At 39.7% G+C, this 24,560-nt stretch overlaps 1 long non-coding RNA gene across 1 annotated transcript; it reads right to left on the reverse strand.

Annotated features, from left to right (window-relative positions):
* Positions 1-10,230: 10,230 nt before the first annotated feature.
* Positions 10,231-11,090, reverse strand: LOC103452112 (uncharacterized). Its single transcript, XR_011574535.1, has 2 exons — positions 10,855-11,090; positions 10,231-10,638 (listed from the first exon to the last, which is right to left on the reverse strand). It is a non-coding gene; the product is annotated as an uncharacterized lncRNA (long non-coding RNA).
* Between the last annotated feature and the right edge of the window lie 13,470 nt (positions 11,091-24,560).

Raw genomic sequence — 24,560 nt, forward strand, 5'->3', positions numbered from 1 at the left:
AGAAAGTTGAAATTCTGTATCGGGGTATTAAGGGACTTTACGCGTGTTTTTAAAGAATTTGACTACTTTTCATATTGTTAATAATTAGTTTTATGATACAATCTCAATTTTTTTTCATGATATCAGAGTCACGTTACCAACATGCTCCCATAACATTAAATATGTTGTCCACGTTCTAAGCTTAAATGACCATACGGTCCATACATGCGAACAAAGTGTTGAGAGTGCACATCTCACACTAGAGAATTCAAATACCTTGCACGTCTTTATAAAAAATTGAGCTGCACCCTATATTATCTATTAATTTTACAATGAAAACATCAACTTAAGCACAGTTCCACAAAATGAATTGAAGAAACATAAGACTAATGCATCGATTAAAATGTTGTGTTCCAAGTTTTGATTTTAAGGACACTAAACGTGGAAATAATTCAGTACGTATTTCTTAGAACGTGACAACAAGACTTCTAGAAGAGCATATATTTTATGAACCTCATGTGCATTTCGTGAGCAGTAGATGAGCAGGGCATGTTACGCTTCAAAACCTTCCTACCGAACACCCCTTTAATTTAAAAAAAAAAAAAACTAATGAAAATGATTTAAAAACTTTGAGTTTTAACGATAATGACAAAATAAATAGTAAAGTAAATAGTATCAGGATTAACTTTTTATATAAAAATATGATTTTTCGTTAAAGTAAACAGTACCAAGAACTTTTGTTAAAATTCCCTTAATTTAATAATTTGACAAAGTTTTCCAACAAGGCGGTTTCTAGGGCTCAAGAAATATGTATATGAAACTACCCTCGTTTAAATAGTCTGCAATATTGAATATTGAATATTGAATTCATTTGTTAGGTGTCAAATAATGCACCCATCATGATGCGACAACAAGTTTAATATTATTGATCACCAATTAGTCAATGACAAGGAAAGAATTGGTGCAGAAGAGGATTGGTAGAAAACGGAAAGAGATCCTCACCGATCTCTCCCTCCAAAGCTCAAGAATCAAGTGATTTGAACTTTTGAAATTTGATCCAACAATAAAAACTTATTATAGCTTTTGAAAGTTGTTACTAACTTCTTTGTTTTTAACCGTTGGATTAAATTTCAAAGATCCGGATCACTTGATCTCTAAGCTTTGGAGGGAGAGATCCGGATCTCTTTCCGTAGAAAACTACCACTGACTGCTCCTGTCACACCCTTATTTAAAATAGGTACTTCGCTCATGCATGCAACCTCTGCCAATGAACTAGATTTGGATAAAACATATCAACCAGTTTAGGAGAATACAAGCCTATGTTGGCAAAGCTATATGTAACAACATTCTCCTCTTGAAAGATGTGAGAACAACAAAAAGTCATTTACGCGAATATGGGCTAAACAAGTAAACTATTATGTACGAAGAAGTAAAGGAGGAACAAAATCATTCGAACGGAAACACGAAAATAACATTAGAATAGTCACTTTCTAACCAAAGATAACCCAACCCCTACGATAAGCAAATTCTACACCAATAATTATTGCATAAAGTTCTACAAAGAAATAATTGGGATGACTAATATTATGATTTCTTTTAGACAAACCATCCATATGTTTATCCAAGGATATCGAGGAGGGGACCATAGCACGAGACGAATACTAGGGGCCTTGCGAGGAATATGCTGAATCTAGAGAAGAAATGATACAAGTATCTAAACACTAGGAGTAATCCTAATATGGACGAGACCAGAAATGATAGACATGCAAAGATGATGGAAAGAGATTGAACATCCTTGAAAAATAAAGCTTTCCAAATAACTGAAATAGTAAAAAGACCACAAAGACTTAAAGATTGTGCAACTGACAAGAAAAGAGCTTACACATAAAAGCATCCCAAAAATAGCCAAAGAATCTGAAAAAGGTAAAGATTTACTAAATTGGCATGCTAACCACTTCCAAGTTGTTAAGAAAACTGGCATGCTAACTCACTCTGACTAGTCCTGACAAGTGATGATTTAGATGAGCTGCGGTAATATAGAGGATGCAAGAGTTATCCAGAATGATTGGGCGTAAAGAGTCTTAGGTGTCTTTTTAAGTCCTCCGTCAAATCCCAGGGCTCAACCCTGGACTGTCCATTGATTTACTTAGCCTACACTTGTATTCTAACTCCCTATTAAACAATATCAAATCGAATCGCCATTTTTCCGTAGAACTTTCTTGCCCCTTTTTACATGAAAATACAATACATGAATAGTCATTCGATGAAAATCATTTTCCATAGGAGGGAATAAATCCATATAATCCGGCAAAGACCAACTCTGAGCTTGAATAACATTTGAAACCCGAAAGAAAGCTATAGGAGAAATGAGTAGAGATAATGAAGGGCAAATAATCGGCTCACCCAACCCTTTACGACACCAAAAAGAAACTAACCTTCATCTCCAATAAACCAATGACTATGGCTATTCAAAATAGGAAAAACACACTTCAAACCATGCCACATAAATGACCACAAATAGACATCTTGTTTTTTGCAAGACCCAAGAAGAAAACGCTTACCGGCAAGGAACCCCACAAAGAAGAATATTGTAAAGCATCACAGCCAATATTGAGCAAAGCCGTCGAGTTCAAAATATCTAAATCATAGAGATTAAGGCCACCTTTGCATGTGGAGGTGAATCAAGTTGCAATGCTCTTCAAATATTCCTGGTGAATCAAGTTACTCATTCCAATTTCAAACCTGAGTTCTGCCTAAAATGTAAAAAGAAAAAAAAATGATTTAAGGATTAGACGAAACCTAATAGGGATTTGGCGTGCAATATATGTTACAATAAGGTAATGAGAAAAAATACTAACTAAGAATCATTAAATTATACCAAATTGCTCCTACGAAAAGAAATTAATCATCAACAAATTAAAGAAATCTTGTACACGAGCAATATATAATATCCAATCTAATTAACAATATCCCAACATTGACTAATAGAAAAAAACAAGGGAAACCATCATGTCTCGGAGCACTTTAAGGTCTAGCCTAGTGTGAGCCAAGTACATTAATCTCCCTACTAACCTTTGATACTTCCCTTTATCAACCGGTACTTGGTTCTGATCGATACCCAACTTCATTCCTTCGGCCAATGGAGTAGACACCGGCTTGCACGCCGTCATACTGGTTTCTTCCAACAGGTCAAGAACATACTTCCTTTGTGATAGAAATATCCCGGACTTGCATCTCGACACTTCAATCCCAAGGAAATATTTCAAAGAACCAAGATCTTTCATTTCAAACTCTGTGGACAAATAATTCTTCAAGGCTGCTTGCTCAACAGGATTGTTACCAGTAACCACCATATCATCCACATATACAATGAGAACTGTAACCCTTCCGTTCTGGCGTTTCATGAATAAATTGGGATCCCAATTACTTTGCCTATACCCGAATGCCCTCATAGACTTGGTAAATCTACTAAACCAAGCTCTTGGGGACTGCTTTAACCCATACAATGATTTCTTGAGCCTACACACCTTTCGTTTTCGTATGTCCGAATCATTGCACCCTGGTGGAAGGTCCATGTAAATCTCCTCAGTTAGATCTTCACGGAGGAATGCATTTTTTACATCGAACTGTTGCAAAGGCCAATCCAGATTTGTTGCTAAGGACAGTAGAACACGAACTGTATTAATCTTTGCCACTGGTGCAAACGTATCAATGTAGTCGATGCCATATTTCTGTGTATACCCCTTTGCCACAAATCGTGCTTTAAAGCGATCTACCGTTCCATCTGCTTTGTATTTCACTGTATAAACCCATTTCCATCCCACAGATTTCTTTCCGGCGGGCAAGTCAGTTATTTCCCAGGTAGCATTCTTCTTCAACAATCTCAATTCCTCATTCATTGCATCTTTCCAGCGAGAATCTGCTAAAGCCTCATGCACACTGTTAGGAATAGATATAGTAGATAATTGATATACAAATGACTTATTTGATTCTGATAGGTGACAGGTAGACACATAATTGTTTAATAGGTATCTCACTCTTGAATCAGAGTTTGGCTCACTCACGGAATATTTGTGTTTACACTTAGGATCTGCTTCATAAGTAGGTTTGGGAATACCTCGATTAATACGCTCTGGAAGGTGACGGAGTGGAGGTGCATCCGGTGTAGGAGACGATTGGTTATGAGAATTAATAGAAGATGAGTTCATACTCAGACCTGACATAACCTCGGGAGAAGAATCCCGTGACAAATGCTGCAATTGCTGCTCGGTTCCACTACAAACATTCGGTTGCAACTCACTTTCAAGCCCAAACTTCGTGAGGCCCGTGGGCTCCTCCTCCTCCTGATTTGCTTGCTGCTCCTCAATAGGCTGATGACCAAACACGGGCTGCTGCCCTTCTTCAGATCCCGTGGGCTGATCACCACAACACGTGGGTTGCTGCCCTTCTCCTCCAGATGCCGTGTAGTCCATGCGTGATGACTACAATGGCTGTTCTTCATGCAGCTTGTTTTTAGCCACAGGAAAGTAATCAAAACTCAAAACTTCACTATTATCTTGGGTCAGAACTTCACTATTCCGGTACTCCCCTTGAAGTGAGGATGCGGAAGAGCCAAAAAACATTTCATGTTCATGGAAAATCACATCCTGAGTTACAAACATTTTTTTACTCAAGGGATGATAACAACGATATCCTTTTTGGGTAGTAGCATACCCCAAAAAAACACAACGAATAGCGCGAGGCTCAAGTTTATTATTCCGTTGAGGAGAATGGAGGTGAACAAAAGCTACACACCCTAAGGTCCGTGGGGGAAGATTGGGAGTCAGTGGGCTGCTAATTTGAGATGTGAGAGCCTGAAGTGGCGTATGGAAGTTGATGGTACGAGAAGGAAGACGATTAATAATATAGGTGGCGGACGTAAGTGCCTCTCCCCAATAATGTAGAGGTAGATGCACCACAATGAGTGAAGCACGAACTATTTCCAACAAATGTCTATTTTTTCGTTCAGCAACCCCATTCTGTTGAGGAGTATACGGGCACGTGGTCTGATGAACAATACCATGCAATTCTAGGAAGGAACGAAGTTCCATATTAACATATTCACCCCCATTGTCACTTCGAAGAACCTGGATATTCCTATTGTATTGCACATCAATCATTTTATGGAACCGTTGAAAGGCCGAACTAACTTCACTTTTCGACTTTAACAAAATAACCCAAGTCATTCTGGTACAATCGTCAATAAAAGTAACAAACCAGTAAGCACCACCAAGAGTAGCTATTTTCGACGGTCCCCATACATCAGAATGCACAATCATAAAAGGAACAGTACTTTTATTGAAACTGGGAGGAAAGGAGGTTCGATGGCTCTTAGCCATTTCACAAACATCACACTTAAACTGAGAAACATCATTCTTGACAAACAAACTAGGAAATAATTTATGCAGATAACCAAAGGAAACATGCCCAAGGCGCCGGTGCCACATCTAGATATCTGGCACTTTATTAGTACCCCCTTGAGAATCATCAACGGAAAGAGCTTGAGTTAGCAGGCTAGAACTACTGGTGGCCAACTCCAAGTAGTAAAGTTTCCCTCTTCTAATACCATAACCAATCGTCTTCCGCGTCCGGATGTCCTTAAAAACACAAAAATAGGGCCAAAAAATAACCAAACAATGTAAGGCAAGGGTTATTTGAGCAACGGACAACAAATTATAATTTAGAGAGGGAACCACAAGAACAGTGTCAAGTTTCATGGTATCGGAAAGGGAAACAGTGTCTTCCCCAATAACAGGGACGACATTACCATTATTAACATTGACCTCGGTTTGTGTGGATGTTTTTAGTGAGGGAACCTGTCTAGAATCGCAAGTCATATGTTCAGTAGCTCCGGAATCAATTATCCATGTATTATTCATAACAGAAGTAGAGGTACTTAGTGCCTTGCCATCACTACCTACCGCAGCAATCATGGCAGATACCTTGTCCGCTATCTGGTCCGAATCATTATTAGTTTCTGCAACGGAGGCTCGAGATTTGTTGCACCGAGGATCACGGGTCTTATCCCAATTCTCGGGATATCCAATCAACTCAAAGCAACGACTCTTGGAGTGTCCTGTCATGCCACAGTGTGGGCACTTACCTTGGGGACGATCCCGGCTTGTCTGGCTAGGCCGAGTTTGTCCCGACCAGCTTTGTGACCCTTCTCGGTTCGACCCAAAAGATGATCCACGGGCCTTCACTGCCATGGCAGCGGGTTCACTCCTGTCAACCTCTGTCTTCATTGCTTCCTTTCGGTCAGCTTCGCGACGGACATATGCATAAGAGGCCTGCAATCCGAGTGGGGGATCTTTCCACAGCATTTTTCCACGCACCTGATCAAACCTATCATCGAGACCACCAAGAAACACATAGACTCGTTGTCTCTCAGTGGATTTCTGAAACACTTTGATGTCGTTTTCACACTCCATGGATACTTTATTAAAGTGATCCAATTCTTGGAAAATCTCAGTTAGCTCCCCGAAATAGGTAGCCAAAGGTCGGCCATTTTGACGAAGACGTGATGCCTTCTGATTCAATGAATAAATTCTAGCTTTATCATTCTCATCAAAGTAGGCTGCCTTAAGAGAGTCCCAAATTTCCTTCGATGTAGACAACCGAATGTACCGTTTCATAATCTCAGGCTTCATTGAAGACAAAAGCCAACTCTTTATTTTTTGATCTTCAGAGAACCAATCATCATATTTAGGATCGTCTTCGTTAGGTGCCTTGATAGACCCACGAAGATATCCCATCTTCTTCCTTCCAGCAATATGGATTTGAATGAGAGGAGCCCATAAATCATAGTTCTTTTCATCCAAAAACATACCAATATTAAAGCTTGAATTCTCTGACTGCACCATAATTGGAGCAGCCGCACAAATAATCCGAGAATCATTCCCCTTTTCTTCAGCCATCTCGCTTACCTGCAACGTGGATGGAACCCCTTTTCTTCAGCCATCTCGCTTACCTGCAACGTGGATGGAACTTTGGAACTTGGTGTTGACTAATACAAACGGGCAGGAAAAAAAACTGCAGCAACTTTGGGACAACACGGACGAACTGAAGGGGCAGCAACAACTGCTCAGTTGCTCGCTGCAATCAATCAGAAAACGGGCAGCAACAACTCTACGTTGCTCGCTGCAATTGATCAGGGACACAGCAGAAAAAAATAATTAGGGTTCGGTGTTTTCTAATCCCGGCTCTGGTGCCAAGAAGAAAGAATGCTTTTCAATGATAGGTTTATTTCATCTCAAACAAAGGTATATATACAACCCTATACAAATATGGGAAAGAATAAAAAGAATAATTACATCCCATACTAGGAGACCTAATATGGTAAGAATCCCACAATTATGGGAATCCTAATACAAGTCAACACGTTCTTCACTAACCATAGACGGAATGACACTACAACCCTGAGCTGCTAGCTTAAATGTGATATCTTACACGTGTTAAATTTTATGTTAGCATGATTATTATCATTTGTCAACGAAGTAAAGGGGCTATATATATTTGGGTTATAGAAAAATGTGAAAATTAGTTTTTGTATAGTTGAATTTATGAAATCAGTTCCAGGCGAGTCTGGTGTGTACATTAGAATATGATATCAGCTGATAAAATTGTCGATTTGGATGATCTGGGCCAGAGATCAATGAATTGGATAAGATGAAGAGCAAAGATGTTTATGAATTTGGAGATTTTGTAGAGGTTATATTATATACTAAAAAAATTTAAGACTACAATGGTAAAATGCATGGTATGAGACATGCATGTTTGTTTGTTTTAATATATAGATAACATGTTAGGTAGAATTAAAGTACATTCTTGCATTATATACTACTCATAAAATAGGGTAAATCGCCAAAATAGTCATTGAGATTTGCATAACTTATCACTTTGGCCTCTGAGATTCCAAATCAATAAAAGTGGTCCCTGAGATTGTCCAACATCCATCATTTTGGTCCTTCCGTTAAGTGTCCCTGAGCTCTTGGTCGGAAGTTTGGGCAATTTTCAAAGCTTCGTAACTCAATTGTTTCTTAACCAAATTCGACCCATAATATATCAAAATGAAGATAGGAAAGTTTAGAATAATATTATATCTATTTAAAAGCCCAATGGTTGCCGGAGATTGCCGGAAAATAGCCTCAAAGTTGGTTGGTCTGAGTGAAAACTTGAAAACTCGCCGGAAACTGGGTAAACTTTAAATGTTCATAACTTCTTCAATACTCAACGAAATCAAGTTATTCAAAAACGAAAGTCATACTTCTCGACGAGAAAAATGGAATGGTACCTTTTTTAACAGCTAACTCACCGTGGTTTGGCCGGAAAACAGCTCGAAAGTGGCTGTCTTGGTCTCGAGTTAGCCACTTTCGAGCCGTTTTCTGGCCAAACCACAGTGAGTTAGCCATAAAAAAAGGTACCATTCTCTTCGTCTAGTCGAGAAGTATGATTTTCGTTTTTGAATCACTTGATTGCATTGAGTATTGAAGAAGTTATGAACATTTAAAGTTTACCCAGTTTTTGGCGAGTTTTCAAGTTTTTACTCGGACTAGTCAACTTTGAGGCTATTTTTCGGCCATCTCCGACAACCATTGGGATTTGAAATGGTATAATCTTATTCTACACTTTACTATCTTCATTTTGATATATTATGGGTCAAATTTGGTTAAGAAACGATTGAGTTACGAAACTTTGAAAATTGCCCAAACTTCCGACTAAGAGCTCCAGGATACTTAACGGAGTTTTTAACGGAATGAACAAAATGATGGATGGTGGACAATTTCAGGGACCACTTTTATCGATTTGAAATCTCAGAGACTAAAATGATGAGTTATGCAAATCTCATGGACAATTTTGACGATTTACCCCATAAAATATTATATATAAATATTAATCACATAGGACTTTGGCCCTATTGAATTTTTAGGTCACCCCTTAATAATTTTGTTACAGGAGCTGAGACAGAATCTTGTGTCTGACTTAAAAAAAGAAAGTTTCTTGTAGATAGTTTTGGAGTTTTGTTGTAATGAACTATGTAAATTATATTTTGTTTAATGAAGTGTTCCGTTCAATACTGGCACCTGTTATTAGTTAAATTTAATTTATCCTTTAAATCACGCCTTAAATCAATTTAGGGTGTGACAGCTTCAACTGAAGGAGAGACTTTTCAGTGTGATCGGTACACGAGGTGGTACACCACGTGTCATTATACAAATGGTGGAATATATGTGCTGAAAAGTTAATAATTTAAAAAATAAAATTTTTCATTACTTATATAAAAACACGTGATGTACTATTCGTGTTTAAATCATAATAAAAAATTTCTCCAACTAAAGATCAATAGCACGCTACCGACTTTTACTATAGCATCCTAGGATTCGTGAAACGATATCGATCAGCAGCGATCCCACCTTCCCATAACACCAAATTATATATTCTACAAAATATATTTTTGGTGCAAAATCTCTTATAATTATATTTCAGACACTAGAAAAACAATGACATAAAATATAAAACTAAATAATTTTAATTTAAACATGATGTGGAACGGATGTCTAAGCGGATGGAAGAGTAGGTCGAGAAGCATAAAGACAATGTCAAGGTCCAAGGATTGTAGATTTGGGCTTTGGCATCGGAATCGTCACTATAAATTATTGTGGGATGTCTACACAACTTTGGATTTATGTAGATTTTTGCAAGAATGATTAATGAATAGTGTATTAAAAGATAGGCATTTGGATTGTTGAAAACATTATGGAATGGGTCGTACAAGGTGTCCTTATAAAAATAAGCTTATTTGAGAGATCCCTTGTAGATCCAACTCCACAATGTTTTTTTTTTTTTTTTTTTTTTTCAGGAATAGAACCGTCTATCTTTTAGGTATATCATATTTACAAAAAAAATCACCAAAATCCGAAACCATATAAGTGTTGGATTAAATAATAGTTATTTAGTGGTTAAAAAAAAAACAGTATTAGCGTTATGCAATAAGTAGACTTCACACCCTTGCCACATAATTTGTGACACACTTCTGTGATCTAAAATTTGATCGTCTAATTTGTTGATGAATTCCTTTTGCTATCGTAAAAACTGCAAATGCAAGAGAGGAAGAAATTAAACTAGAATTCTTTGAGCCAAATATTAGTAGTGGCTACGTTGCATAAACTAAAATTTATTATCCATGTGAAAAATTATCAAAGAGTGGGTACATAAACATAATCATAACTTTATTAGGGGTTCTCGATCGTAGCCGATACGAGCCAAGTACACAGTTAATGACTCTTCAAGACCTCATGGATGGTTATTGAAATCATGATCTTTTGCCTTGCTTGACCTTCATAGACACAAATTTGATGGGGATTGTCGCATGAGCCTGAACAGCAGCAGTTGGACTTGGGCATGGGGGAGTGGCTGAAGACGGAGCGATGTAAATAGCTACCTTTTGCCCTCTGGGGCAGTGCCCGTCAAAGGTGCTCGTGAAATAAAACGTGTCACTTGCGAGAAATTTAAGCGTTGGTGGTTCATCGAAATAAAACAAGGGATTCGAGGTGTTACACGCATCAAAATCTTCCTTGGTTACCATAGCCAAGTCTTCTTCTCCTTCAGTGAAGTTAAATACTGCACGTACAAACAACAATATGTATAATTAGTCTAATTCTATATTGTTTTATCTCAAGAAGCTAATATTGTCTAATCTTTTAATTTATTTATAAGAAAACAATAATATAATTCTGTGATCATCATGATCCATGCAGCTAGATCATCCAAATTAATTCAAAAGAAAGAAAAAGAAATTAAGAAGTATAAAATCCAAGAGGTAATTAACTAGTTCACCTAGAATATCGTTAACGAAGAAGCTATGCTTGGAAGCCCAGGCAGCATAATAGCCAGCTTCGGGAGGAATAGCCCAACCCAACTCGTCGCCGACGGTATACAATGCAGCTTCTGTTGTAGGTAGCACTACGGATATTGCTATGATTGCTATAGCAAGGACCATCACATTGTTCATGTTCATGGTTCTAGCCATCTTTTCTATAATATTGTTGTCCTTGTGTATTGGTCTTGACTTTACAGCAACTTAATGGTGTCTGAATTTATAGAGCTGAGAGTTCTTGAATTTTAGGATGCGGGTGAAATACACCAGCCAAATATTGTAAGTTGTTTCATCAATTGTATAAATAAGCTGTGACATCCGGCAATTGCTAGCTGTGTGTGGAGCGGCTAGATTATTAATTGATAAATTATTCATGTAATGATAGGTCGATGTTAACTATATGTGTTGATTATGTAAAAGAATTTTTGGATGATAATTCCTAAACACAAACAGTATGATTTTAATAGGCTCTTTTTTTTTTTCATTTTAATTATTATATGACAAACCTGCAGGCCTTGTAACCCTAAAAACGAACGGTTACAAGTAATTGTAACAGCAATGTGATATAAGTTTGGTTTTATATAGCATTACTTAACCCTTAAATTTCTGGTTGGATTCTTGTCTCGGATGCTATAATGATAATGCAATACAATACAACAAAAGTTTCAATTTCAAAAGAGTTCTCTTTTCGGTGTGACATTTATACTTTTAACAATATGTAATGTTACGCATCCGGCTATGTACCTGCCATAACTATTTAAAAGCGTCAAGGACCAATCATTATTTCATTCTTTAAAGAGGTAAGACCGTAAGATTTTGGTTATCTTTTCAAGTTTAGAGGTATTTCGGTTTCCTTATGGTCGCAGGATCAATCATTCTTTCCTGATGAAGTAGAAAGTTTGTGCATTAGTTCTTAAACAAAGAACTGACTTTCTTGATGATGTACTTGAGACTAATACATGTGACGAACATCATGAGTTTAATTTTTTTTTAAGCATTGGATAACAAAACAACTAAATTCAATTTGTAAAATGTTAATTACGTTCATTTTCAGTTTCTTGCCTTTTTGTATCTAGTTAGGAGTTTAAAAGATTTTAAAAGATTTTACTAATTCAAGGGTATTCAATCAATATTTTAAATAATTTCACGGAAGTTCATGGGTAAATCAAAATTTTAAAGTTCATCTTGATGTATTTAATCAAAATTTTAAAGTAGCCCACAAAACTCCATGTGTAGAATTGATTTTAAAGTATTTTAAAAAATTAAGGATTTTGATGGATTTAGAAGGATTTGATAGTGTATAAAGTCTATGAAACTCCACTAGAACTCCATCAAACTTCACGAGGAGCTGCATCAGGAGAAGCAAGTAACAACAAGAGCTTCTTCCCTCTTTGAAAACTAGGTCCCTCAAATATGTGCACTTTTGTCCCAACCCGTTACAGGCCTTCTTCCTAGCCTCGTGGGTTAGTGCGGAAGCCTGATTCCATTTGGTTCCTGGGTTCGAAGGTGAGTGATGGTGATCATTGCATATATATACCGACTGTTTATTCTTGACTGCTGCTGCTGTCTCTTACAGTACTTGGGCTTCAAGTACATCGTCAAAATCGTATCCCAACCCTATCGACTGTATGGCAGCTTCCGTCTCTGCCGTCACCCCTTTCTTCCCGCTCATCCAACTGCACTCATCCTTCTCTCTATATTTTCCTCTCACTTTCCCATCAACCAAGCACCTTAACCAGCACGATGGATTGCCAATTACTCATCCTTCTCTGAGTTCTCTCTATGTTTTTGATTGGACCCAAATTTACACCATCGGCCCGTGTAATCAAGGCCGTTGAGTAAACATAATTCTCGACCGTCGGATGGAAAAGTGAAGATATTTTTGTTAAAGGAAAATATTATGATTTTTTATCATAATAATTATTTTTTAATGATGAATTATCTTGATATTTTCTTGTACAAGATAGATGAGATGCAAATGTAGTTCAATTTGATTTGGGATTCTTGGAGTTAAGACGCGTGGTGGATTGGGAGCATCAGAGCACGTTATTAAGAGTCCTAATACACTACTGCATTGTTGGCAAATGGACAATGATAGAGATATTAATGCTTGCATGAAGATGAAGATGTTAAATTGGAGATGGATAGCCACGTGTGAGTGGATTTGGTGGAGCCATGCATGCATATCATTATTTCAAGTCAAGATGCTTATCAGCACTAATTGGTATATGCTAATATGCTATTAATTAGCACGAGGTGATTTCGTGTTAGTAAGTGATAACAATCTTTTATTTTGCATGAGATTGTTATGAAGGAGGACTTTGATGTTGGCGGCAGCTTTACAATGCGAGCCGTCAGGATGAGGATGATACTTATAAATACAGAGTCGCAGACAACAGTTAGGACCACCTCCAATTCAACACACAACTGCCTTGCGCAAACTCTCTCAACAACTTTGAGATTTTTTATTTTCTCTTTTCGCTGACACATCTTCCGTTGGCATCAACATCACTGTGAAAGCAACCGGTGATATCTTCAGTCGGCATAGATAGCTCTGTCACCATAGAATCAGCCGATCTCACAGCATCTTCCGTTGGCATCAATAGTATTGCGGCGATGACAGTTGGTTATCTATCCAAGTCTCGGTCGAAAAGGATTTCCGAATCCTTATTGGTCGAGGTCATCTCATTAGCCTTTTCGGCAAAGTGAGGTGTTACAAGTTACTACATTCGGCACGTTGAAAGCCGAATTTGATATTGAACTTCGCTAAGTTAGCAGCCTTGTCTTCAGGCTCTAGAACCCGAAGGCCGAGACAAGTTCCTTCCTCGGCCGCTGTCGCGAGATTCAGAAGTCAGTAGCGTACCCAACGCAATATCAACAAATTTTACTCATCGGCCGAGCTCGGCCGACGAGTTGGCATGCCCCGCATACAACCGAAGGACGTAGTTAACTTACTAATTACTTGGTCTGCGCGCCACATAGGCTTGGTAGTTTTTAGGATCAACAGTTTTCCTCTCACTTTCCCATCAACCAAGCACCTTAACTAACTAGCGTGACGGATTGCCAACTGCCATGTATTTGGCTTAAATGGGTAAGAAGATAAATTTACAAATTAAATTAGATTTGTAAGGGTAGTTTTAGGCAAAAAAAAGTTGGGTTTAAAACGATATTGATAGTTCTCCTTAATACTTCCCTGCTTTATGGAGAATATTTGTGTTTGGTTTGGTGGAAATTTGAAAGAGGAGCAAGAAAAATAAAGAGTTTTGTGTGCATTGCATAGAACCCAAGAAAAATCACCAAGAGTTGGGCGTAACCATAATTATAATATAAAATTGGTACAAAAAGCAAATTAGGAAATATACTTGCTTGGCTAACAAGGACATACAAGGACTCTATTGTTACAGACAATTTAATTTCTTTTCCCCATCTAATTTAGACAGGCAGAAATTCGAGCGGCAGGGCCTGAGGAGCTTCTGTAACACTTGGACTTGGACTAGTTGAAGAGGTGGACGACATGGTTGAAGAGTCACGGACACGAACCGTTACCTTTTGCCCTTTCTTGCAATGGCTGGGCAAGCTGGAGGTGAAATAATATATACCACTTCCACCAAATTTGATTTTAACTGGATCCTTCCTTAGAAATAAGGGATCTTTAGTGTTGCATTTGTGGAAATTCTGCTTTGTTACCAAAACTAAGTCCTGTTCTCCTACTGCGAAATCAAACACTGCCCAAAGAACGCACCATGTCATCGTCATCATCACAAAATTTAACCAAATTTCAGTGACAATATATTTTCAACGGAATAAAAGAAGAGAAGTAGCTAAAATGATCAGAATCCAATACTCAATTGTTGATGAACTAATCAAAATTAAATATTTTTTTGCAACTTTTTTTTTTTTTAACACGGATAAAGGAGGAGGGGGAGGGCGTCAGGTAGTCGACAGCCGGCACTCCATGATCACGTCGAATCCTTATGAAAATGAATCCAGAACAAAATCGCGCTAAAGCTAGGGCGTCACCCGTAAGTGGCGCGCTGTGTGGCCCGAGCACAGTGATAAGTGAGCAAGGGTCGCTGTATCTCCATCGGCACCCGAATGCAGTGTTAAATGAGCAAGGGGGCCGTAGAAACTTCTTTTCGAACGACTCCACTCAAAGTTGTTTGGGAGCATATGCTCCTATCAACTTTACACGGGACACACAAAAGAAGTATTTTGATCCTATTAGACGGGGGAGGGTGAAGAAGCTAGGACAGAAGGGTAGAGTTCAAGAGAGCAAAATGCGTTTAGGAACGTGGAATATAGGAACCTTAACGGGAAAATCTATGGAAGTAGTGGAAGTTATGGTGAGGAGAAGGATAAATATTATGTGCCTACAATAAACTAAGTGGGTTGGTAGTAAGGCAAAGGATCTAGAAAACTCAGGGTTTAAACTTTGGTATTCGGGCACAAATAGAACGAGAAACGGTGTTGGCATCATCGTGGACAAGGCCTTGACACAAGATGTTGTAGATGTCAAGAGGGTAGGAGATAGAATCATAGCAATCAAGATTGTAATAGGACAAGAACTTATCAATGTGATTAGTGCGTACGCACCTCAAGTAGGGTTGGGTACGAGTTCGAATGAGAAATTTTGGGAAGACCTTGGAGACTTGGTGCAATGAATTGCTCAGACGGAGAAGTTATTTATAGGAGGAGATTTAAATGGACACGTGGGCAGGGAGACAGGCAACTATGAAGGTTTTCATGGTGGCCATGGTTTTGGGGAGAGAAACGAGGATGGGGAAGCTATCTTGGATTTTGCAATGGCATATGATCTCTTCTTAGCCAACACCTTCTTTAAGAAGAGAGAAGAACATGTGATCACCTACAAGAGTGGGTCGTCAAAAACACAAATAGATTTTCTTCTAATGAGGAAAGGGGATCGTATAACTTGTAAGGATTGCAAAGTTATACCAGGAGAGAGCGTGGCTAATCAACATCGCTTGTTGGTGATGGATGTACATATCAAAAGAGTGAGACAAAAGAACAAGACTTGGAAGTGCCCAAGGACTAGATGGTGGAATCTAAAAGAAGAAAAACAAGCCATTTTCAAAGAGAAGGTAATCACCCAATGTGTGTGGGATAGAGAGGGGGAAGCTAGCCAAATGTGGGATTCCATGGCTAGTTGTATCCGAAAAGTAGCAAAAGAGGTATTAAGAGAGTCCAAGGGCTTTGCCCCACACCAAAAGGAATCTTGGTGGTGGAATGAGGAGGTACAAACAAAGGTGAAGGCTAAGAAGGAATGTTGTAAAGCCTTATACAAGGAGAGGACCGATGAAAATGGTGAAAGGTATAGAAAAGCGAAGCAAGAGGCGAAGAAAGCTGTCAGAGAATCTAAGTTAGCGGCTTACGACGATATGTATAAACGACTAGATACCAAAGAAGGAGAGTTGGATATCTATAAACTAGCTAGAGCAAGGGAAAAGAAGACAAGGGACCTAAACCAAGTGAGGTGCATCAAGGATGAGGATGGAAAGGTTCTTGCTACAGAGAACGCGGTTAAAGACAGATGGAGAGGTTATTTTCATAATCTTTTCAATGAAGGACATGACAGGAGTGCTTCTTTAGGGGAGTTGAGTAACTCAGAAGAGTGTAGAAACTACTCTTTTTATCGTCGAATCCGGAAGGAAGAAGTGGTTGTAGCTTTGAAGAAGATGAAGCATAGAAAAGCAATAGGCCCAGACGATATACCAATCGAAGTGTGGAAAGTTTTGGGAGAGACAGGTATAACATGGCTCACTGACCTTTTCAATAGGATTTTGAAAACGAAGAAGATGCCAAATGAGTGGCGAACGAGCACTTTGGTGCCTATCTACAAGAATAAGGGCGACGTACAAAATTGCATGAACTATAGGGGTATTAAGTTAATGAGTCATACAATGAATCTCTGGGAGAGAGTCATTGAGCATAGATTGAGGCAAGAGACACGGGTTTCGGACAACCAATTCGGGTTCATGCCAGGGCGCTCAACCATGGAGGCAATCTATCTCTTACGAAGATTGATGGAAAGATATAGAGATGGGAAAAAGGATTTACACATGGTCTTTATAGATTTGGAAAAAGCGTATGATAGGGTCCCAAGAGACATTCTTTGGAGGATTTTAGAGAAGAAAGGAGTACGAGTAGCATATATCCAAGCTATAAAGGATATGTATGAAGGAGCAAAGACTGCCGTAAGAACTTATGAAGGACAAACCGAAAGCTTTCCCATAACTGTAGGATTACATCAAGGCTCATCCTTAAGTCCTTACCTTTTTGCGTTGGTAATGGATGAGTTAACAGGACATATTCAAGATGATATTCCTTGGTGTATGCTTTTCGCAGACGATATAGTGTTGATAGATGAAACTCAGGAGGGGGTAAATGCAAAGCTTAACCTTTGGAGAGAAGTGTTGGAATCTAAAGGTCTTCGCCTAAGCCGATCAAAGACAGAATATATGGAGTGCAAGTTCAGTGCAAATGGAGGCCAAAACGAGTTAGGGGTGAGGATCGGAGATCAAGAAATACCAAAGAGAGACCGTTTTCGTTACCTAGGATCTATCTTGCAAAAGAACGGAGAATTAGAAGGAGATCTCAACCATAGAATACAAGCTGGATGGATGAAGTGAAAGAGTGCATCTGGCGTGTTGTGTGACCGCCGTATGCCACTGAAGCTCAAGGGAAAATTTTATAGGACGGCAATAAGGCCGGCGATGCTTTATGGCACAGAATGTTGGGCGGTGAAGCATCAACACGTACACAAAATGGGTGTAGCGGAGATGAGGATGCTTCGTTGGATGTGTGGGCACACGAGAAAGGATAAGATTAGGAATGAGGATATCCGGGGTAAAGTAGGAGTAGCCGAAATTGAAGGAAAGATGAGAGAAAATCGGTTACGGTGGTTTGGACATATGCAAAGAAGGCCTACTGACGCTCCGATTAGAAGATGCGACTATGGGACAGAGGTTCAGGGCCGAAGGGGTAGAGGAAGACCTAGGAAAACTTTGGAAGAGACTCTAAGAAAAGACTTAGAGTACTCGGATCTAACGAAGGACATGACACAGGACCGAGCACAATGGCGTTCTAAGATTCATATAGCCGATCCCACTCAGTGACTTGGATTTTCCAAGTCTCCAACCGAGAAGTTTTCCTCACTCGAAAAATTAAGGGAACACTACCCCAACCTACATGCTCCACTCAGAAAGCTTCAACATACAAGCTTCAACAAAAGAAAATTCAAAGAACTTAGCGAAGAAGGCTTTGGTGTATTTAACACAATACGTTGAAATGAAGGAAAACTTATTTATTGATATCCCCGATAAGCTACAAATATGTACATATACATGAGTCAAAATAAACAAACAAGATGGAGCCTTCACAAAGGTTGCTTAGGAGAAGTCTCAGCAGTCGGTAGAGCCCCAGAAAGAGAAGGCATCGGAGGGGGATCATTCGGAGCCTCAGTACTGGACAGAACCCTAGAAGGAGGAGGCATCAGAGGTTGATCATTTGGAGCTTCATTACGCGGTACAGTCCCAGAAGACGAAGGCAATAAATGCCTCTGGAACAAACCCACAAATCTCTGATGATCAAGTAAAACCTGACCATCAGTTTCCTTCATCTGGTCAAGCTTCCTCTTCATGTTTGTAGCATAGTCATGTGCGAGCCGGTGCAACTGTTTATTCTCATGCTTGAGCCCTCTAATCTCCTGTTTGAGACTCATCACTTCGGCCGCCAATGATTCAACTTGGCGGGTTCGAGCAAATAGGCGTTGGGCCATATTAGACACAGAACCTGCACACTGAACACTGAGAGCCAGCGAATCCTTAACAGCTAACTCATCAGACCGTTTGGAAAGTAGTCTGTTATCTTTGGGAGTGAGAAGGTTCCTGGCCACCACCGCAGCGGTCATATCATTCTTCATCACGGAATCCCTAACGGTAAGAGGACCAGTAGGGGAAACGAAGGATGGGCGCCATATGTTATCTGGAGAAGGCGGGGCTGCCTCTTCAACAAGGTTCAAGTCAAAACGACGGTCGGAGGGGCCAGACATTTTCAAAGGTGTTGAAGAGAGAAGAGGTCGGACAAATCAAGATCTTAGAAGTGCAAGAATGGAGCTTCTACTGGTGGAGATTCAAGTGTGCTTTGGAACTTAATGCCAGCCCCTATAAAAAGCTGCACTCGACGGAGCTTCAGACATCGAAGAGGCGCCTGCTCAGAAATCGAAGAGGCGTTTGCTTTCTCAAAAGCTGGGCTGCTTAGAGACCACGAGGGTTGATCTCATAAATCGAAGAGGTGTTTGCTTTCTCAAAAGTTGGGCTGCTCAAAGACCACGAAAGCCGATCTCAGAAATCGAAGAGGCGCTCGCTTTCTCAAAAGCTGGGCTCCTCAGAGACCACGAGAGCCGATCTCAGAAATCGAAGAGGCACCTACTTTTCCAGCCTTGTCAGCACCTGTCACACGCACACTCAGCTTTGCGGAAATTATGGGTATTCTGTCGAAGATTTCTGGGGAAGTAGAAAACACATGAATCTTACTGTCCAATCACCCACTTCCCACACGCAACAATAGCTCATGGGTACCACAGATAACTTTGCCAAAGTTCTCTGCCAAAGTTGAGCACGTGAAGCTTGCAGCTCCCACTACATCGCTCTGACCAAGAAGGGTAAAAGAATAGCAAAGAAACAGCACTAACAAAGTTTAGACCCAGAAATTTTGAAGGTCTAGCTACCATATTATTACCCACAAGGGTAAAGGAACTGTACCACTGCTGGATAATTGGAAAGTCCCTGTGTGTCAACCTCTGTGCCTCGTGACAAGGTAGACTAGCAAACATGCCCAACCTTTACTCACATTCGAGAAAACACTCCCAATAAGATTGCTTGCTCCAAAATCGAAGAGGCACCGTCCTCCGAATCTCGAGAGCCAGACTCCCAACATGACTACTTTCTCAAAAATCGAAGAGAAGGTAAAGGAACAGTACCATTGCTGGATAATTGGAAAGTCCCTGTGTGTCAACCTCTGTGCTTCGTGGCAAGGTAGACTAGCAAACATGCCCAACCTATACTCACATTCGAGAAAACACTCCCACCAAGATTGCTTGCTCCAAAATCGAAGAGGCACCGCCCTCTGAATCTCGAGAGCCAGACTCCCAACATGATTACTTTCTCAAAAATCGAAAAGACACTGCTCCCCGAATCTCGAGAGCCAGACCCCCAGCATGATTGCTTTCTCAAAAATCGAAGAGGCATCGTTCTCCGAATCAATCGAAGAGGCGCTCGCTTTCTCAAAAGTTGGGCTGCTCAGAGACCACGAGGGCCGATCTCAGAAATCGAAGAGGCACCTACTTTTCTAGCCTTGTCAGCACCTGTCACACGCACACTCAGCTTTGCGAAAATTATGGGCATTTTGTCGAAGACTTCTGGTGAAGTAGAAAGCACATGAATCTTACTGTTCAATCACCCACTTCCCACACGCAACAATAGCTCATGGGTACCACATATAACTTTGCCAAAGTCTCTGCCAAAGTTGAGCACGTGAAGCTTGCAGCTCCCACTACATCGCTCTGACCAAGAAAGGTAAAAGAATAGCAAAGAAACAGCACTAACAAAGTTTAGACACATAAATTTTGAAGGTCTAGCTACCATATTATTACCCACAAGGATAAAGGAACAGTACCACTGCTGGATAATTGGAAAGCCCCTGTGTGTCAACCTCCGTGCTTCGTGGCAAGGTAGACTAGCAAACATGCCCAACCTTTACTCACATCCGAGAAAACACTCCCAACAAGATTGCTTACTCCAAAATCGAAGAGGCACCGCCCTCCGAATCTCGAGAGTCAGACTCCCAACATGATTACTTTCTCAAAAATCGAAGAGACACTGCTTCCCGAATCTCGAGAGCCAGACCCCCAGCATGATTGCTTTCTCAAAAATCGAAGAAGTATCGTCCTCCGAATCTCGAAAGCCAAATACCACATACCACTTTTTCAAAGTGCTCTGACAGAGTTAAAACATGTGAAGCTGGCAGCTCCCACTACCGTGCTATGACCAAGCAGGGTAAAGGAATAGCATTACTACTTGTTGTTAGGGAGACTCCTATATATGTCGACCTCCATCCCCAACGGACAGGCAGACCTGCAAAAATGCTCAACCCTTCCTCATATCTGAGAGGGCACTCCCAACGAAACCTTTCGAAATATTCAGCTTTCTTTCCCCCCGATAATACCTCTGCAAACAAGCTATACTAGAGCAAGAATATCTCATATCATCAGGGTTAAAAGCAAGAGTATCCCATATCATGCTTTTTCCCTGTCTTTTCCTTTGGCCTTGTTTTTACCTGCAAGACAAGGAGAAAGAGAGCAATCAGTCAGCACTTGAAATCAAGCTCCCAGCCAGGAACTGACTGCCTGGAACCCCTTACCTGATTACTTACCTGGCATTGCTCTCGAGTACTCATCTTCAACATCTTATGTTTCCAGGGAAGATACCGCATCTGCTTGAGGAACAGATAGGGCAAGTGCGAAGGATACAAGGAAGCATGTGGAGACAAGCGTAATAGCACACGTGCCGATACATCCATTACTCTGTCAAAAGCAAAAGTATCCCATATCAGCAGGGTCGAACGTACTCTAGATTTGATGGACTTGTTTTGACCCTCAAATTCTTCAGTCGGCCTTATACTCTGGAGGAAACCAGAAAACCCTCCAGCTCAGTTCAAGAATAAGCCTGTGGAAAGTTACTTCTTCAAAAGCAAAAGTATCCCATATCATCTCTTCTCATTTTTCTTCTCTTTATCCTTCATGCTGCTGCAAGATGGGGAGAAGGTGAACAATCAGCCGGAGCTCTGATTGCTTACCTTGTCTGGCAGCTCTTTCAGCAGATCCCCTAGCTCGGCGACTTGGGGAACTCCTACTACATGGTTGGTATCGCGCTGGACCAAGCCTGAAACTACAAGTAAGCTTCAAGTGAAATTGATACATTACCTTGTGCATCTCCACCAGTTAAAGATACCACCCTTGGATGGAGGAAGAGTACTTCCAGAGAAGCTGCCACATCTACCTATGAGACAGATAAGGCAAGTCAAGATGATACCACACTCCGATACTTAGAAGTTTCGTGATTACGAGATCATTCTCCCACAATATTTCCTAATGTCATTTGTACTCTAATGTCATTTGTACTAAATCATTCACTGGTACTCACTAAAGGAGAGCTTGAACCTATGTACTTGTGTAAACCCTTCACAATTAATGAGAACTCTTCTATTCCGTGGACGTAGCCAATCTGGGTGAACCACGTACATCTTGTGTTTGCTTTCCTATCTCTATCCATTTATATACTTATCCACACTAATGACCGGAGCAATCTAGCGAAGATCACAAAAGCGACCGTTTTCGCTACCTAGGATCTATCTTGCAAGAGAACGGAGAATTAGATGGAGATCTCAACCATAGAATACGAGCTGGATGGATGAAGTGTAAGAGTGCATCCGGCGTGTTGTGTGACCGTCGTAGGCCACTGAAGCTCAAGGGAAAATTTTATAGGACGGCAATAAGGCTAGCGATGTTGTATGGCACAGAATGTTGGGCGGTGAAACATCAACACGTACACAAAATGGGTGTAGCGGAGATGAGGATGCTTCGTGGGATGTGTGGGCACACGAGAAATGATAAGATTGAGAATGAGGATATCCGAGGTAAAGTAGGAGTAGCCGAAATTGAAGGAAAGATGAGAGAAAATCGGTTCCGGTGATTTGGACATGTGCAAAGAAGGCCGACTGACGCTCCGGTTCGAAGATGTGACTATGGGACAGAGGTTCAGGGCCGAAGGGGTAGAGGAAGACCTAGGAAAACTTTGGAAGAGACTCTAAGAAAAGGCTTAGAGTACTTGGATCTAACGGAGGACATGATACAAAACCGAGCGCAATGGCGTTCTAGGATTCATATAGCCGACCCCACTTAGTGGGAAAAGGCTTTGTTGTTGTTGTTGTTGTTGTTGAAACGATATTATCTACCTTAAGGGGGAGAGGGTAGACTTAGCCTCATAATGGGCTAGCAATAATGTGGTTCAAATTCGTCTTTGACTAGAATCAACATTAGACCTCTCACTTATAAGTGAAGATGGATACCACTAAACCGTAGTACTATTAGATATCCACAACATAACGATCAAAGATTGACGATGTAAATTAACGACATACTGAAAAACTGAGCAATTGAGATTTGAAAAATGATCATTTTGGCCAATTTTGTAAAAAAAAAAAAAAAAGAAAGATCTAAACTGGAAAATATAGAGAAGTTTACCTATAACATCGCCAGTTACAAAGCTGTGCTTGGCTGCCCATGAAGTATAATCGGCAGCGCCACCCGGAGGAATGGTCCAACCCAACTCGTCTCCAACTAAAAATTCTCTACCTTCTGCTCTAAGTAAAAAAATTGCTGCCATTGCTACAACAAGAAGCATAACATTCATAGTAATTTTAATCATCTTTCAAGTTCTCTGTCCTTGTGTTCTAGCAATTGTATGGAGGTTATGCTCGATATTTTGGATTTATAAGGGAAACGATCTTAAACCTCAGGAAGATAGCCGGCCGGCCAATTGGTCGTTCACAAGGGGCCGGTTCTATAAACATTCTCTCATATATGCATGGCATTGTGTGGTTGGGTGACATCGTCCGGCAAATCCAATCTCTGTATTGGTGAAGTTTAATTGGCACGTTATGATCTACGGGTAGGTGAACTTCGATATTTATTATGTCAAAGTGAATACTGAAAATTTTTAGTGAATTGTTATTGGTACTCTAAAACTTTTATGTGCATTCTAAATTTTCTATAATTAGAAAGAAAAATACATTGCCGAGGGATGTAGAATGATATTTTTTTCAATGCTAATAACAGTTCCCAAATTTTAATGATAAATAATAAGGAAAACTAATGAAAATGGCTTGAAAAATTTTAGTTTTAATAAAAAAAAACCATGTTATAAGTTTTGTTTAATGATTAGTACAAGGCCCATTTAAAGTAGTCCAACTAAAAATGGTCCAACTATAATAAATTATGATTTGTCGATTTTACCCCTAACTTTTTTAGGTCGAGTTTCATATTTTCGTCGTTAATGGAGTTCATCGTTGTTTTGCAGACATTCTTCTTTTTCTTTGAAACAAAAATATAGATCCTCATGTTATTTAATTTATATTTTGTATTATTTCGTTGAAGTGTGATCGTCGTTATTATTCATAGTGTATGCGATGTACTGTTTTTCAATTTTTCTTCGTCAGTGGAGTTTATCGTTTGTTTCTCCAAAAAATAAATTTGAGATATGCATGTTATTCAATAATAACGACGGGTCACAGTTTCTGGACTGTAAAAATAAACTGTTTCTGGATCCAAATGAAATAGACACGCTGTTTCTTAAATGTAAGCTAGAAAATAAATAGTAAATTTCACTATATTTGGATTCAAAGCAATATAAGCACATTGTTTCTTAAATATAATCAACTGATGCATGAAAGAAAAGAAACAATCAAAGGTTAAAACATATAGACTGTTTCTGGAATCTAAGTCACTGTTTCTAGAATTTAAGTTACTGTTTCTGGATTTTGGTTCTTTTCTTACCAGATACAGTGTTTGTTTGTGCACAGACAAAACAAA

This window comes from Malus domestica, chromosome 02 (assembly GCF_042453785.1).
Source record: "Malus domestica chromosome 02, GDT2T_hap1".
NCBI classification, from domain to species: Eukaryota; Viridiplantae; Streptophyta; class Magnoliopsida; order Rosales; family Rosaceae; genus Malus; species Malus domestica.